The 14,009-nt window shown below is 36.8% G+C and overlaps 1 protein-coding gene across 9 annotated transcripts in view; it reads left to right on the plus strand.

Moving 5' to 3' along the window:
* Positions 1-14,009, plus strand: part of LOC107997818 (acetylcholine receptor subunit alpha-like) — a 75,835-nt gene that overhangs the window by 3,782 nt on the left and 58,044 nt on the right. The window contains exons 1-3 of one of the 9 annotated variants that reach the window (XM_062075336.1): positions 4,714-5,036; positions 5,129-5,376; positions 8,383-13,857. The exons of 6 other annotated variants lie outside the window; for them this stretch is intronic. The gene's annotated coding sequence lies outside the window, so the exon portion shown is untranslated. Of the gene's footprint in view, positions 1-4,712; positions 5,086-5,128; positions 5,377-8,382; positions 13,858-14,009 lie in introns of those variants that run through there. 2 more of the 9 variants (XM_062075337.1, XM_017056668.3) reach the window with 2 other exon arrangements.

A 14,009-nucleotide genomic window follows, 5' to 3' on the forward strand; every position in this document is an offset into this window, starting at 1 on the left:
CCGATTCGAGGCTAAGATCAAACCCCTATTGACAGCCCGATATATAATATTTCGAAATGGAAATGGATCGAAGTAGAAGAGGCAAAAGTTTGATAAGTGGATATAATTAAATAATTTTTCTTCGCCGACAGAGGCCGGTGTCGCAGTGGACTGTTGCCCGGCCTCTGCAATAGACCTCCGTCGCATACATTTTCGTATTGCGCTAACAGCCTACTTACCCATTCCGCCAGCGTATCGGCAAGGCTGCACGAATCGTTTCACGCGAGCCTGCACCACCGAAGATGTTAACGAACAGGCCGGAAGCGGCGTGGTGGTTGCGATTTCCGATGGGAGGCGGAAGCTCCGCGAGATCCGGAAGAGGAGTTGCGTACTGATTTCCTGGATATATCAAGGGATCTCCTACTCGATATATTTTTTCGATATTTGTTGTTATTTTTATATAATTGATGATTTTTTTAATGCTTATTTAATTTAACATTTATCATACTGTCGATAGGGATATTTGATAGGGATATTCGATAGGGATATTTTCGATTTTTCGTAGTTAATAGGGGAAATGTTTTTAAAGAAAAAATGTTTGTTGGGAAATGTCGAGATCGTTATAGTGGTTTATTTGGAGGAATGAGTGATTTTTAAGTAATTTTTAATATGAATGATGATTCGAGGAGGGAGTATATTATGATAAATTTTTTAAAATGTTACGAAATTTGTTTGCTTGTACTTTAAGCGAATTTGATTTCGTAAAATCTACACGCTGCACGAGGTTTTTTAGATTTTTTTTTTTGTGTGTGTGAAAAGTCTGGCGGCGGTAAAATCGTTACCGCGAAACAAATCTCGAATCCTATTGGGATTCAATGGATAACTGAACAATAGTTCCCGCATGCAAAGAAATGATTACAACTTTTATCGATATTTTTCGAATTTTACCGTATGCTCGATTCGTTGATAGTTAACTAAAAAAGAATCGTGGTGAACAGAGAAAACATCGCGTTAAATTTTTTTTTTTTATTAAAAGATAAAAGAGAAAGGAAAAGTTGAAAAAATAAATGTAAAAAAAAAAAGAAAAAGAAAATAGAAAGAAGAGGATATCTGGTGTCAAAGAGTTCCGTGGAAAATATCATTTCTTTTCCTTGTGTTTCTTCTTTATTGAAAGAAAGACAGCTTGAGAGACTTAGAGGAAAGATATTTCAAATTACGTTTCGGCAAAATGTGTGTACATAAGAAACTTGCAAAGAATTTCGACCAATTTCGGAGCACAAAGGGACCGAAAAAATATGGTTGAAGTCTATTTTGTCTCGTGGAGATTCAGATTCTCGAATCTTGAATAAAATACAGGTTTATCTAAACGAAGAATTCTTTCTCGTTTCGACTTATTTGAATTGAAATTTTTGAAACTATATTAAATATAAAATTATTACTTAACAACGATATGTATAAATCCCGAATATTTATTAAAATGAAATTCAAACGTTAATTTTATTACATAAACACTTTGGAATATTCTTTGTATATATTTACACGTATAAATATTTATAATTTGTATTTCAGTTTCAAATCTCCCGCCTATTTAGTAATATTATTTAGTAACATTAATTAAACTAGAGTATTATTGGCGCCATCTGTCGCCAAGGAATGGAGCGATGAGACCGATTCGATTGGAGAATACGGTTACGATTTAAACTCCAACATCAAGTTTAACGATGTTTACAAAAATTGTGCGAAGTGAGCCAAGTTTCTAGTTTGGAATCGAAAAGAGAAAGGCGGAGAATTTTCGATTTTCGTTTCACTTGGCGACTAACCGGCGATAAGAGGCACGAATTCTCCTCGACGTGGCTTCCTTGGAAGGTTTCGCGATAAGAGTGGACGGCGGCATGTGAACGCGAAAAGATTTTTCACGTGTTGCTTATCTTTCTCCCTTTAAGGCCGGCACAATCGCTTATCGACCGGTGGAATTACCGTCGTTACGGGCCACGTTCCTCTTATGCGGTAATAATACCCATTGAACCTCTTCCGATTTCATAGAAACTCGATCAACGCATAAAGGAGCGTCGCTCTTTCTCTCTTCGCTGGAAGAGCGCCCTCTTCGATTTCTTCGGCGAAGATACGCGCGTGCCTCGCCACGGAAAAACCATTAATTTTTTTGTGGAATACGACACCGTTTAATCGTTGGGCAACCGAAGGAGTTCCTTTCTTAGACTCTGAGGGGATATTATTTATCGCGAATTGCGTTGTTGTTTTTTTTAAAAAAACTTTTTTCTTTCTTTATTAACCTTCGTTGTTCGACGGATGGATGTTGTAAAAAAAATATAAGATTGGATTGATTAAAAAAAAATTTCTTTTTTAATTCAATGATAGATATATCTAACGAAACGAAGCAAAAGGAAGGAATAAAAATGTTTCGCAATCTAATATAAGAAGGACATTGTCTTCCGTGGACGCTTTATGGATGTTCTCCACTTCAAGGAGAGGAATTAAGTCTACAGTAATCGCGTGGATAATGGACAAGCGTGAAGCCTCCTTGACGCTTAATTCCTCATTTCGCGAGGGAGATGCGACATTGTACCGTGTACAAGGGGATTTACTAGCGTAAACAGATAGTGTTGCTGACCATCAACTAGCCCATTCGCGGCTTCGTCTAGACTAAACAAGCGTTCAACACGCGAGATAACTTAAGCGAGAGCAAATTACAATTTTTCTCGTTTGATAATTTTTTTTTTTCGTTAAAAACCAGATCGTGAAAAATTCTACGAAAGTTTAAAGTAATTACTTAGAATATTATCTTTTCATTTACAAGATATAAAAAGACGCGGCTAATAGGAACAAACGAAAACCTCTAGTGTTAACGAGCTTTCTGAAAGAGTTAAATTATACGATGCAATTTTCTGATCAGCTTCTTTCTATCGATCCCACTCGTTTCTCGCGTTTTCTCTCTTCGTTCGTATTTATCCGCGTTTACCTTTTAGCTTTTGTTTTCCCCTTTTATTCCACCCTTTTCTTCCTCTCGTTCCTGCTCGTTCCTCTCTCTTTCTCTCTTTGTGTTTCCTCTTCCTTTTGTTCACCATCCGCTCCCTATTGTTTCTCATCCGTCATTCCGGACCCGGACGTTGAAAGACGCTGTAACGAAACGGGATATCATCGAACTGAAAATCGACGATCCTTTTGTGAATCAAAGGAAACTAGAAACGATCACCGAGTGGAATCGAACGAGTAAATCCATTCCGCGTTCTTAACTACTGTTAATCATTTCTCGACGTTTTCTTTTTTTTTTTTCTTCGCGAATCAAATCGAACTCGACCGGATAGAATCGAAATTCGTACAAATTTGATTCCAATTGTTCCCGATCTCCAAAGCGATCGATCCAAAGATCTTCGATCTCGAAAATAAAATTCGATCCAAAGATCTTCCTTTTATGAACGAAATATAGAGTTATAAAAATTTGTTCTCCTTTATTTATTTCTTTTCTTCGTAATGAAGATACAGGCGAATATGGAGTTAAAATCGCCGAACCGAAGTGTTTCGATTTTCTTTGTCTTGAAGGCGGTTTCCCCCTCCCTTCTGAAATGTGTATATAAAAGCAATTCGAGATTACACGAGGAGGAGAAGCATCGAGGAAGGAAGTATGCGAGAAAGAACAAAACGAACGGCGTGTTTTCACGATGACCCGAGTCGCGTAATTGTATAAAGCGGCGCACACAACGGCGCAATAAAATTGCTCTTTCGTTTCCAAACGCCTTCCCTCGATTTATTCCACATTTTTTAAACAATCTTAATCGCGTTTCGTGTGTACACCCGCTGCGATGTATAATTTTCTGCTGGCTGGGATTTTTGTAAAATTAAATTTTGTTGCGCGTCAAATTTTAATCTTTCGAACGAAATTATTCAAATTATCTTTTGATCCGATCTCAATTACGAAATATTTTTTTTCGAAGATTTTAGATAAATAAATAATTTTTTACTCGATCGATCGAGTGAAGAATTTTTTGTGCCAAGATTTGAAAAGAAAAATGTGTTTTTAAAATTTTTCTCTTTTCCCGCGCTATGTCGAATACGTAGAATTCAGACATTTGGAGGACATTTTGGAGGGGTTAATCCCGTCATTGGCCGGGATAATTTAGTTCCGAGCAAACTGGAGGCGAGGAAGAAATTCAACCGGTGACAATGGACACCTCAAAAGCGTGGCTTTGAGGGAGAATAAGAGAGAAAGAGAGAGAGAGAGGGAGCCGCATTAGTCGAGCTCAAAGCTTTCGGGAGAAAGTCTGGCGCAGCCTCTTGTCTCTCTTGTCAACTCTTGTCTGCCGTTTATCTGCTACAAGTGTTCCGAATACACAGAGGGAGTGACGTAAAAGCACGACGAGGCAACTCGCGAGTGTGAACAGCTGAAACGGTATTTCTCTCCTCGTTCCCCCACCTTGGAATTTTCGTCTATTCCCCTGTAATGGTAATTCGATTGGCGTTATGACGCTTGCAAATGGTTTAAATGCAAGGAAAATAGAGGTACTTACTCGTATTTTTCCTTCCACGTTTATCCTTTAATTTACGATATTTTCAATGTCGCTTATATATATATTAGATGTGTAAATAAGTTCCTCTTCGTTTGTACGATCGTAACTTCTCACCGAATTCGAATTACTTTAACATTGGTGGCGCCATCTGAAAGAACGTTCTTTTGTTTTCAAGAAGAGTCGCAACGAGCGCTCTAAGAGTTTTCAGTTCTACGCAACAATTTCGAGTGATATGGCGTGCGAGAAGAGGTCTCGTTATTGCTTACTTTTTGCGATCCAGCTTAGGAGATCGGCTGTCGAAACTACTTAAATGATTTGTTTGTGACATTCGGAGAATATCTTACAGAACACGTGAAAAGTAGTATCAAAGATTTAAAGCACGAAAATTTTAATTTGGAAGACGACGATCGTGCATTCAGGTACATCGAGAAAGTTCGACGGTGAATCGCTTGGAAGAATCGCTCGACGAAAATCCGACTCAGACAGAAAAGAATTGACAGAAAGATTGGGAGTCACAATTGGACAAGCAATTGGGTAATCTTGTACCTGATTACGTAATAAAATCTTGAATTTGGAGAAAAAGGTGAAAGAATTTATTTGCACACCTAATACTTTAACCCTTTTAGGATAAGTAGCACTGCACTGGTCTGTATTTCTAAATCCTCGATACAGGATCCGGTTATTCCGTTTGAGATAATATTCTCTGTACGTCCTGTCCAAGTCGATTCTGCATAAATCTGATTGGGGACAGTTCGCAAGAAGGAGCGTGAGCGGCAAGAGTTTCGAGGCTTAAGTCGAACAGGAAAGGGAGTGGGATACGCAGGGCGGATAAATTGCAATATTCACTCGAGGGGAAAGAGGATCTACTCGAGAGGTATCGAGATACTCGAGGATTCGAACAACATTTTACAAGTTTAATGGCGAGAAATTAGATTCTGGGGAAGTTGAAGCTAACTTTTTTAACGTTTTCCCCAACTTTTTCCCCCCTCTTCCGTCCTCCTTAACTCCTCCTTCCCCTCCTCTTTTTTTTTCATTCTTCCTCCTCTTCTCTCGCCTTCTATTGCCTTCTGTCTCCTTTGTTTTGCCTTCGTCTCGCGTGCTTCGTCCACAGCTTTTGTGCCCGTGCTCGAAGAAGAAGTGTGGCAAGTTTCGGTGAAACGAGCCGACAAGAATAATTGCGAGGGCCTGGGCGGTCTCGCGCCCCAAGACTCGGGAATTTTCTTCAGTTTCATTCCGAATTCTGGGCTCTGAGCATATCTCATGACCACAAGGCGAAAACCGAGTTGCAACAGTTTAATTAAATTATGGTGCAATTTCTTTCCTCTCGCTGTGCCCGTTTTCCCGTTTTTCGTTTCTCGTTGACCGTTGTAACGTGTTTTATAACGAGTTAAAACACGAAGTTTTGCCCTTTTGTCCCTTTGCGCCCGCGGCGGAGAAGGCAAGCCAAGCGTTTTCTTCCCCCTTAAAAATTCTTTTCTTTCCGCTTCGATTTTATTTATTTATTTTTTTTTTTTTCGATGCGAGCAGAATACTTCTATAATCGAATCTCGAGAATTTACGCCGCTTCGCTTCGTCTTTATTTCACTTTTTTTCGTCTTACGCGTTGTTATCGGTTGAGAACAATTTTTCATAGTAACAACTTTATTAACAAATTATAGAAATTAGAAATTTCTTCGATTAGAAAGTTTCGTTAAAATTTTTTATTCTGTTTCACTTTCGTCAATTTTTGTTTGTTATCCATCGGTCGATAATCGCGTGATGTTTCTAGAGTGAGAAAATAAACTTTTCTTCTTCAACATTTGAACGGTTAAAATTAGTAGAGTGAAGTAAGTTGAAAGTTAATCTTTAAATTAAAGTTAAAATCAACTTCTGGCGAATGCATTCGTATAAAAGTCAGAGTAGAGTAAGTAGTGTTTAGAGAGACGCCCTCTATTCCAGTATGGATTCAGTGGTTTGAACCGATTGTGGTCAGGCATCATCTGCAGCGCGACGATCAGTAGTCGGAGACTACATTTGTGGTCACCCGTTAATCCTATGAAATTTAGTTATACTTGTTTTATACGTATTTTAATGGTATATTAAATTACACATTTACGCCTGGCTTATTAATCCCCTACGAAATTCATATATTCAACACGCGATTCGAATTTCACACGCGACGAGGCTGTTTTCCATCAATTTTCCATTAATTTTCGAAAATCAATTATCGCGATGCAAATAACACTCGAAACGGTAACACTCGGTGTAAACAAGTAAAAATCCAATGAAATTCAATAAAATAATTTCCATTCATTGAATCACTTTTTATCTTTTGTATTCAAACAATATTTCCCTTTGTAAAATCACACGATATCGTGATATTTTTCTTCCTTTTCATTTTCTCCTTAAATCAAAAAAAAAAAAAAAAAAAAAAAAACGTTAGTCGAAAGTTTTACTTTTAGAATATCCATCGCTATCAAATTTCAATTTTTTGCGCAACCGACGCACACGATCCATGCATAAAACATCGAAACAAATCCCTTTCTCGAGAGGCCGTCCCCTTCTTAAGCATCATTGCCAACTTCCAAGCTTGTCGGGACGCTAGGAACGCTCGAAGGCTTAAACCACGACGTTTTCGAGCGGTGGATTCTCTCTTCGAGTTTACTGAAACTATAGAGGCGGATGGAGTGAACTAGGGTCGAGGACAGAAGAGAAGAGGTGGCGTCGCGAGAGAGAGAGAGAGAGGAGAGTCGTGGGGACTTTCTGCACGCCCGCTTTCCCTTCCGCTATTAATTGGCCGCGACGCGTTCTCCTTTCCGCGGAAAACGCGTCCAAGGCGAGTGACGACGCCTCGTTGACTTTCTCTCCCCCGCGGCCTTAAAGCCGGGGAGAGTCGTGCTTTTCCCCTCGTGTCGCATCAACAAGTTTGGTTAATTATGAGGCGACTGCCGCCGCGACGAGAGGAGAGAGAGAGAGAGAGAGAAAAGGGGAGAAGGAAAGTAGGAGCGCGTTTGTTGACTCTTGAACGGCCAGACGTTTTAACGGCCAGACGTTTTGATATTTTTCGAAGAGGAACGGTTTGTTGTTGACGAATGATATCGAAGTTAGAAACATTAATTTTTTTCCGATCCTTATCTCGTATTCCAAGTTTTCGTGATAATTGTATATAGTTTCATCATCATTTTTAACAACTTGATATTTTTCGAAGAGAAACGGATCGTAGTTACGGAAACGGAGAAAGCGCGCGAAAAAAAAATTTTCTTGACGAATGATATCGGAGTTAGAAAGATTAATTTTGATCCTTATCCCTTTATTCCAAGTTTTCGTAATAACCTTTCATCCTCTTTTAACGACTTCTCTCATCGTAGATGCGTCACGTGTCCTTAACAGGGATTGTAAAGAGATGGGCGGACAAAAGTGGGATTTGATGTTATAATTAGTTTCGAGAATGGGATGAAATGTTGTCGAAAAACGAAGGAGAAACGATGCGAGAGATATTTTTGCACGATTGTGAAAGTAAACATTTCACGCCCAAAAATTTCAACCCGACGTTTCGATGTTTCCAGCTCGCCGATTAATTCCGTTCCAATCGTTACAGTTTTAATTGCGAATTGGGAATTGTAAAGGGGTAATTTTTTTTTTCTATCCCGACAAAAACAGATGGCTCGCGTTTGCTCGTTGGCTCCGCGTTCGAGCGAATCGTTTCCCCGGCTGCGCGCTTGTTTCGTGAAACGCTCTAGTTAGTTTCACTCTTGGGAGAGTGGAAATTCGGGACGACAGGAGTTCGGATAGGAGTTTTCACTATGCAAAGTATCGAATATTTTATTAGATCGGCCGAGAGTGTCGCGTTTCCTCCGCATATTTTACACCGGCCCGCCTAATGTATACTCTCTTCTTCCAGGGAGAGACTTTATCGATCGGGATTGAAAGGTTGTGAAACACATGTAGCATTGTGTTCGATTTCTTGTTCGAGAAAGATTCTCGAGAATACAATCACACTCGTTGGAAAAGCTCCTTCTAAAGAAGAATAGAAAATTTAAATTCCAAGTAATGTACTATTCACTGGTGGAAAGAAGTCTTATGTGATTAGTTAATATGGAAGGAAATCCAATATTTCTATTTTCACGAATCCAAAACGACGATCTAAATCTCGATGCATTAGCGTATAGAAATAGAATTCATTTTAACGACAATATATAATATAAAATGTATAGTTATAATTTGTAACGATAATTTAATTTATAAATGTAATTATGTACACACTATATTTCAAAAATATTTCAATCTTAGATAATTATCCTAATATAAATTCATAAATGAAAATAACTTTTACGATTTTGAATATTTAAAATATTTATATCTTTCACTACTAATGTATAAGCTTGTGGTGTCAGAATTGTCAACAAAACGTTTGAAGGACTTTTCTTGTCGTCCTGCGAGACTTTTTCAGCAGTGAATAATATTGTTCACTGAAGTGGAAAGAAGACTCGCAGAAGGAACTCGGGTCTGATTGGTTAATGTAAAAGGAAACGCCTACTTTCACACGCATTCTTGTTTCTACCGTGGTATTTGTCACATATACTAATCCAGAACAACTGTATTTAAACCTCGATACGTTACATAGGCATAGAAGTAGTAGTCCATATAGTATAGTATTTTATGTATCGATTATAATATTAAAATTTTTTTATTTTTCATCAATATGCGTAGGCTAATTATGATTTGATTGTACAGTTTAATTTACAAATATAATTTCGTATTCAAGTATACGAATAAGCTAGATATACTATAGATAGTTTCAAAAATATTTCAATCTTGTATGATTATTCTAATACGTAACTTCATGAAAATGAAATTAATTTTTATAATTTTTGAATATTCAAATTATAGCTTTTCCACTACTAGGATTGTCAACAAAGTGTTTGAAGGACTTTTCTTGCCGTACTGCTGAGTTTTTTTTCAGCAGTGAATAAATATTGTGATGGAAAGAAGTCTCGTGGAAGAAACGCAGGTTTGATTGGTTAACGCGGAACGTAGTTAAGATAATAATTTATAAAGTACGTTTACGAATAACCTAGATACATCGTACATAACTTCCAAAATATTTCAGCTTCCAGTCTTGGATGATTATACACGTAATTTCTATATACTACTACGTAATTTCATGAAAATGAAATTAATTTTTATGATTTTGAATATTCAAATTATAGTTCTTGTATTGCTATGTCAACAAAGCGTTTGAAGTGGAGATAGGCAGTCCTAAGGAAGAATCCCTCTTGCCGTCCCGCGAGACTTCTTTCCACCAATGCACAGTACTTTGTACTTCACTCGTCTCGTCTGCTTTTAACAGCTTCATTTGTGAAAATCAAAAATTTTCATTTTTCTTTCTCCTTGAAATACCGCGTTTGGTTGTTGTTCCCTGTTGGATTAAAATGTTTCTTAAATATTCATTTGCTTTAAAACAAAATTATCTTCAAAGAAAAAAAAAAAATAAATGAATAAAAATAGAGAAAACGATGCGTTTCTGCATCTTTTTCCCTGGATGTTAATGCTTAATTTTTATTTACTCGGGTAATGTCGACTCGATTCTCGAAGTGCAAAATGTTAGGTATTTTTAGATGCTTGAAAATTCGTATACACATACTTACGTTCTATTTGATGTTCTCGCGGTGGGATCTTTTTCTCTTGGTAAACGGGAACGATTTAATTTCAACGAAAGAAATTCTCTTCTTTCTTGCATTCTCCTTCATTTTTAAATCGAATCTTCGTAATTTATTTTCTCTACCTCTTTCAAATTTTACTACATCTCGCGTTTCTCTTTGAAGAATATTAAGTCTATCATCTTCTTGAAATATATTCGAAGGATTGAACAATCCTTAAATTATATTTTCTCCGAAGATTAATTATTATTTATGCTTTTTTGAAAAGTAAAGATTTAAAAAATCAATTGATCGAATAATTATTTATCAGTGATTCGATTCTTGGATTAAGTAAAGAGATTTTTAAACTATCTAACTTTCAGATTGAGAATGTAACTTACACTAATTGATTGCCGAATCTTTTGTTTATCGTGATGTAATGTTAAAAGTTGCTCTGTATTCTTACCTCTATTCTTACCAATATTCTCAGATTTATGTTTACAAGATACACAATACTTCCAACTTTTATATATGAAAGGTAAAGAAAAATTGATTTCTATCTTCGTGAAAAACGTTTTAAAAACATTCGCGAAAGGTTTATCGCAACAATCGCAGATTTATCGCGGACCAGTGATCAGATAAATTTCCATCTCGAATTTATCGCAATGGTAAATCTTGCGAGAATATTTGAAAATGTTATATTTCGAAATTTGATTTAAAATCGATCTTTCAAACGTTGGATTGTGAATTCAAAAGAAGAGAAAGAGCTTTTTCGAATATTTCGAAAATTCGAGATCGATCTTCCAAATGCTGAAATTCGAAAATGGAAGGAAGAGGAAAAATTTGAAAAAAAGAATGTTCGAAAATATTACATTTCAAAATTCGATTTAAAATTCAAATTCTCGATTCTGAATTTAAAAGTGCGGAAAAGAAACAGCATTTTTTCGAACATCTGAATTTTAAATTCGAACGTGCGGAAGAGGAGAAAAGAAATGGCGGGAATTTCGAGACGTTCGAAGACATTATATTGACTCGATCTTCCAAAATTTGATTCTCCTTTAAATTTGAAAGAGGAGAGACTTTCGAAGATGCTACATGTTTGAAAATTGGCTCGAGATGGAAAGTCTTTCGAAAAAGTGGAAGAAAAAAGGGAGTGAAAGGTGGAAGTTTGAGAGGAAATTCGAGTATTGTGTCGATCCAATTGGACAAATTTGACCCGAAATAACGTTGCCTTAGAGATTAAGAAGAGAAGATTCAAAGCGTATTGACCGCCTTCGGCCTCAAAGCGAGCTGGGGATCTCGAATTATTGGAGCAGACTTTTTGCACAGTCTTTTTGCATCGTCTTTGCCGAATGTGTGAAAGAGGTGGAGAATCCCATTATGGGATTGTACAAGAAGAGTTGAAAAGAAAAGGTAAAAAAAAAAAGAAAAGGATCACGTAAAATTCTAATAGTAAACAAAAATTTATCTTTAATCTTCCTGATTGACCGTGAAAAAAAAAGTTGGTCTCCGTTTAATCAGTTGTCGATAGTTTTTTTTGTCTTATATTTTCATTCCACCGTAAAAGATCCATATTTAATGCAACGAATTTTAAAGTTGATCGTGATTTCGAATATTGCTTTTCCTTTTTAATTTTTGGCAAAAGATTATTCCAACTATCCACATTTTCCAGCCTTTTATTTTAATTGGATGAACTATATATTTCCAGAGTGTCCTTTTTTTTTATGTTTTTTAATTGGAAGAACGTTTTTTTTTTTTTTTTTTTTTTTTTTTTTTGTATCCATTTTACGTATTTTAATTGGATGGAGAGTTTTTTTTATCAGCTTTCTTTTAATTGAAAGAATCTTTTTGCGGGTGTTTTTTTAAACAGTATTTTATATGCTTTCATAAATATGGAATGGGAAAGTGATTAAAAATATTTGGAAAATGTAAAAAAAAAAAGGGAAAGAATTCTTCCTAAGTCGAAAAGTTGAAAAAGTCGTATTCTATACGCAAAAAATTCCAATCCTGTACGTTAAAATTCACGTAAAATCCGCCATTTTTTTTCACATATCCTGTATTCCAAGGACTAGTAAAAATTTTCGATAAAAAAATTTCTTAAAGTGATAAGTATTAAAAATATTTAGGAGAAAAGAGTTCTTGGTAAATTGAAAAAATCGAAAAAAAAAATAGTATTCTTCGCACACGAAACGAAATGGAATAGAATTTCAACTCTATACGTTAAAATGTACCCAAAATTCTCGCCACTCTTTTTATACATATATACGAATATTTCTGTATTTTAATAAAGAATATATATTCGTAAAAATGATAAGTATTAAAAATATTTGGGAGGAAAGAGGGAAGAACCGATTCTAAATTGACTAAAATCGAAAAATTGACATTCTTCGCATACGAAATGAAACGAAACGCCCGCCATTCTTTTTTTTTTTACACGTTTTCTGAATCTCCATATCCTGACATCTGGCATAAAGAATAGCATTCTAGGCCCTTCCTAAAAGTATATTTTCGAAGGAGAGATGTAAAAGAAAATGAAAAATATCGATCGGCGGCGGCCGTGATCTACGCGTTATCTCAAGATAGTCGAGGAGTCATGGAGGAGTCATGGCGCGCGACGTATTGGAGCGAGCAGAGACGCGAGTGCACGTCTCTTCTTGAATATCGAAAGTCGTTGGCTCGCGCACAGTCGGTTCGATTCGATTCTCTTCCCCTCCCGTTCTTTCTTTTCGTTCGTGATAATAATAATAAATATAAGACCTCGATCTCCTCAGTCGGTCGATCGAGGATGAGAATGATGTATCTCGGTATATCGGTATCTGTCGGATTCGAAGCGCGCGTACAAAATCACTTGGAATTTACAATTCTTTTCCCCTCCTCTATTGCATGGAATGGCATAACACGAGGCTAACGAGAAACGATGGAAAAAGAAAGAGAGAGAGAAAGAGAATAGTAGTCGGTAGTAGTTGGTCGTTGTTCATAAAAACAATTCTGATTGATTCTGAAAATATTTAATACGAAAATTTCCATATTTCTCTCTCTGTCTCACACACACACACACACACTCACTCACTCTTTTTTTCTATTGGATAAATATCGGAGGATAGTTAGGCGAGAGGAATGGCACTCACGTATCTGGATATATTATTAGAGTATCGAGTGAGCGTGCAAACAAGCGAGACGCGTTCGATATCTCGTTTCATTTTTAATCACTTCCGCCTATGCACACGCGGCACGAAATCATTCGAAAGATAAATGAATTTTTCGGTACGGCAAATTCGATTATATATACGACCTCGTGAAACGATATCTTGGTGAAATATTGATTCGTCCGTATGGAAAGGAATGATTCTGTTTATCCAGAATTATTTCCGCGCGGGATATTAATTCTCGATCGATAATCTGCTCGATTCTGTTCCATCCTGTGTCGAGAAAATATTGAAACGAATACGTCCCGGTGACATTAAAGAGTAACAGGTGCCGTCGAGATCATTTCGAAAACATTTCCTTTAAACGTCGCTTCCCTCGACGAATTCTTCAAATTGGAATGTCGTTTAAATCCAGCGTCTGGTTTCTTCGATGGAATAACAATGGCGGCAAAACCGCGCAAGAATCGCCCGCCGCCATCATTTATCGTTCGTGGACGGTGGAGGAAACGAAGACCGTAAAACCAACGATGTCCGTACCGTGTTACGATCGCAATTTCACTGATCATTAACTCTTCGTTCTCTTTGGTCGAGGTATTCGTTCGTTGTACATCGATTTATTAAACGTGGAGCAAACTTTATCTTATCTCTCGCTTAATCTTATCTCGTTATGAATTTCAACGTCTTATATTCTGACCACGAGATCGAAAATGGGCAACTTGCCAAAGAATTCTATTTTATTTTAT

The sequence above is a fragment of the Apis cerana genome, linkage group LG5 (genome assembly GCF_029169275.1).
Source record: "Apis cerana isolate GH-2021 linkage group LG5, AcerK_1.0, whole genome shotgun sequence".
NCBI lineage: Eukaryota > Metazoa > Arthropoda > Insecta > Hymenoptera > Apidae > Apis > Apis cerana.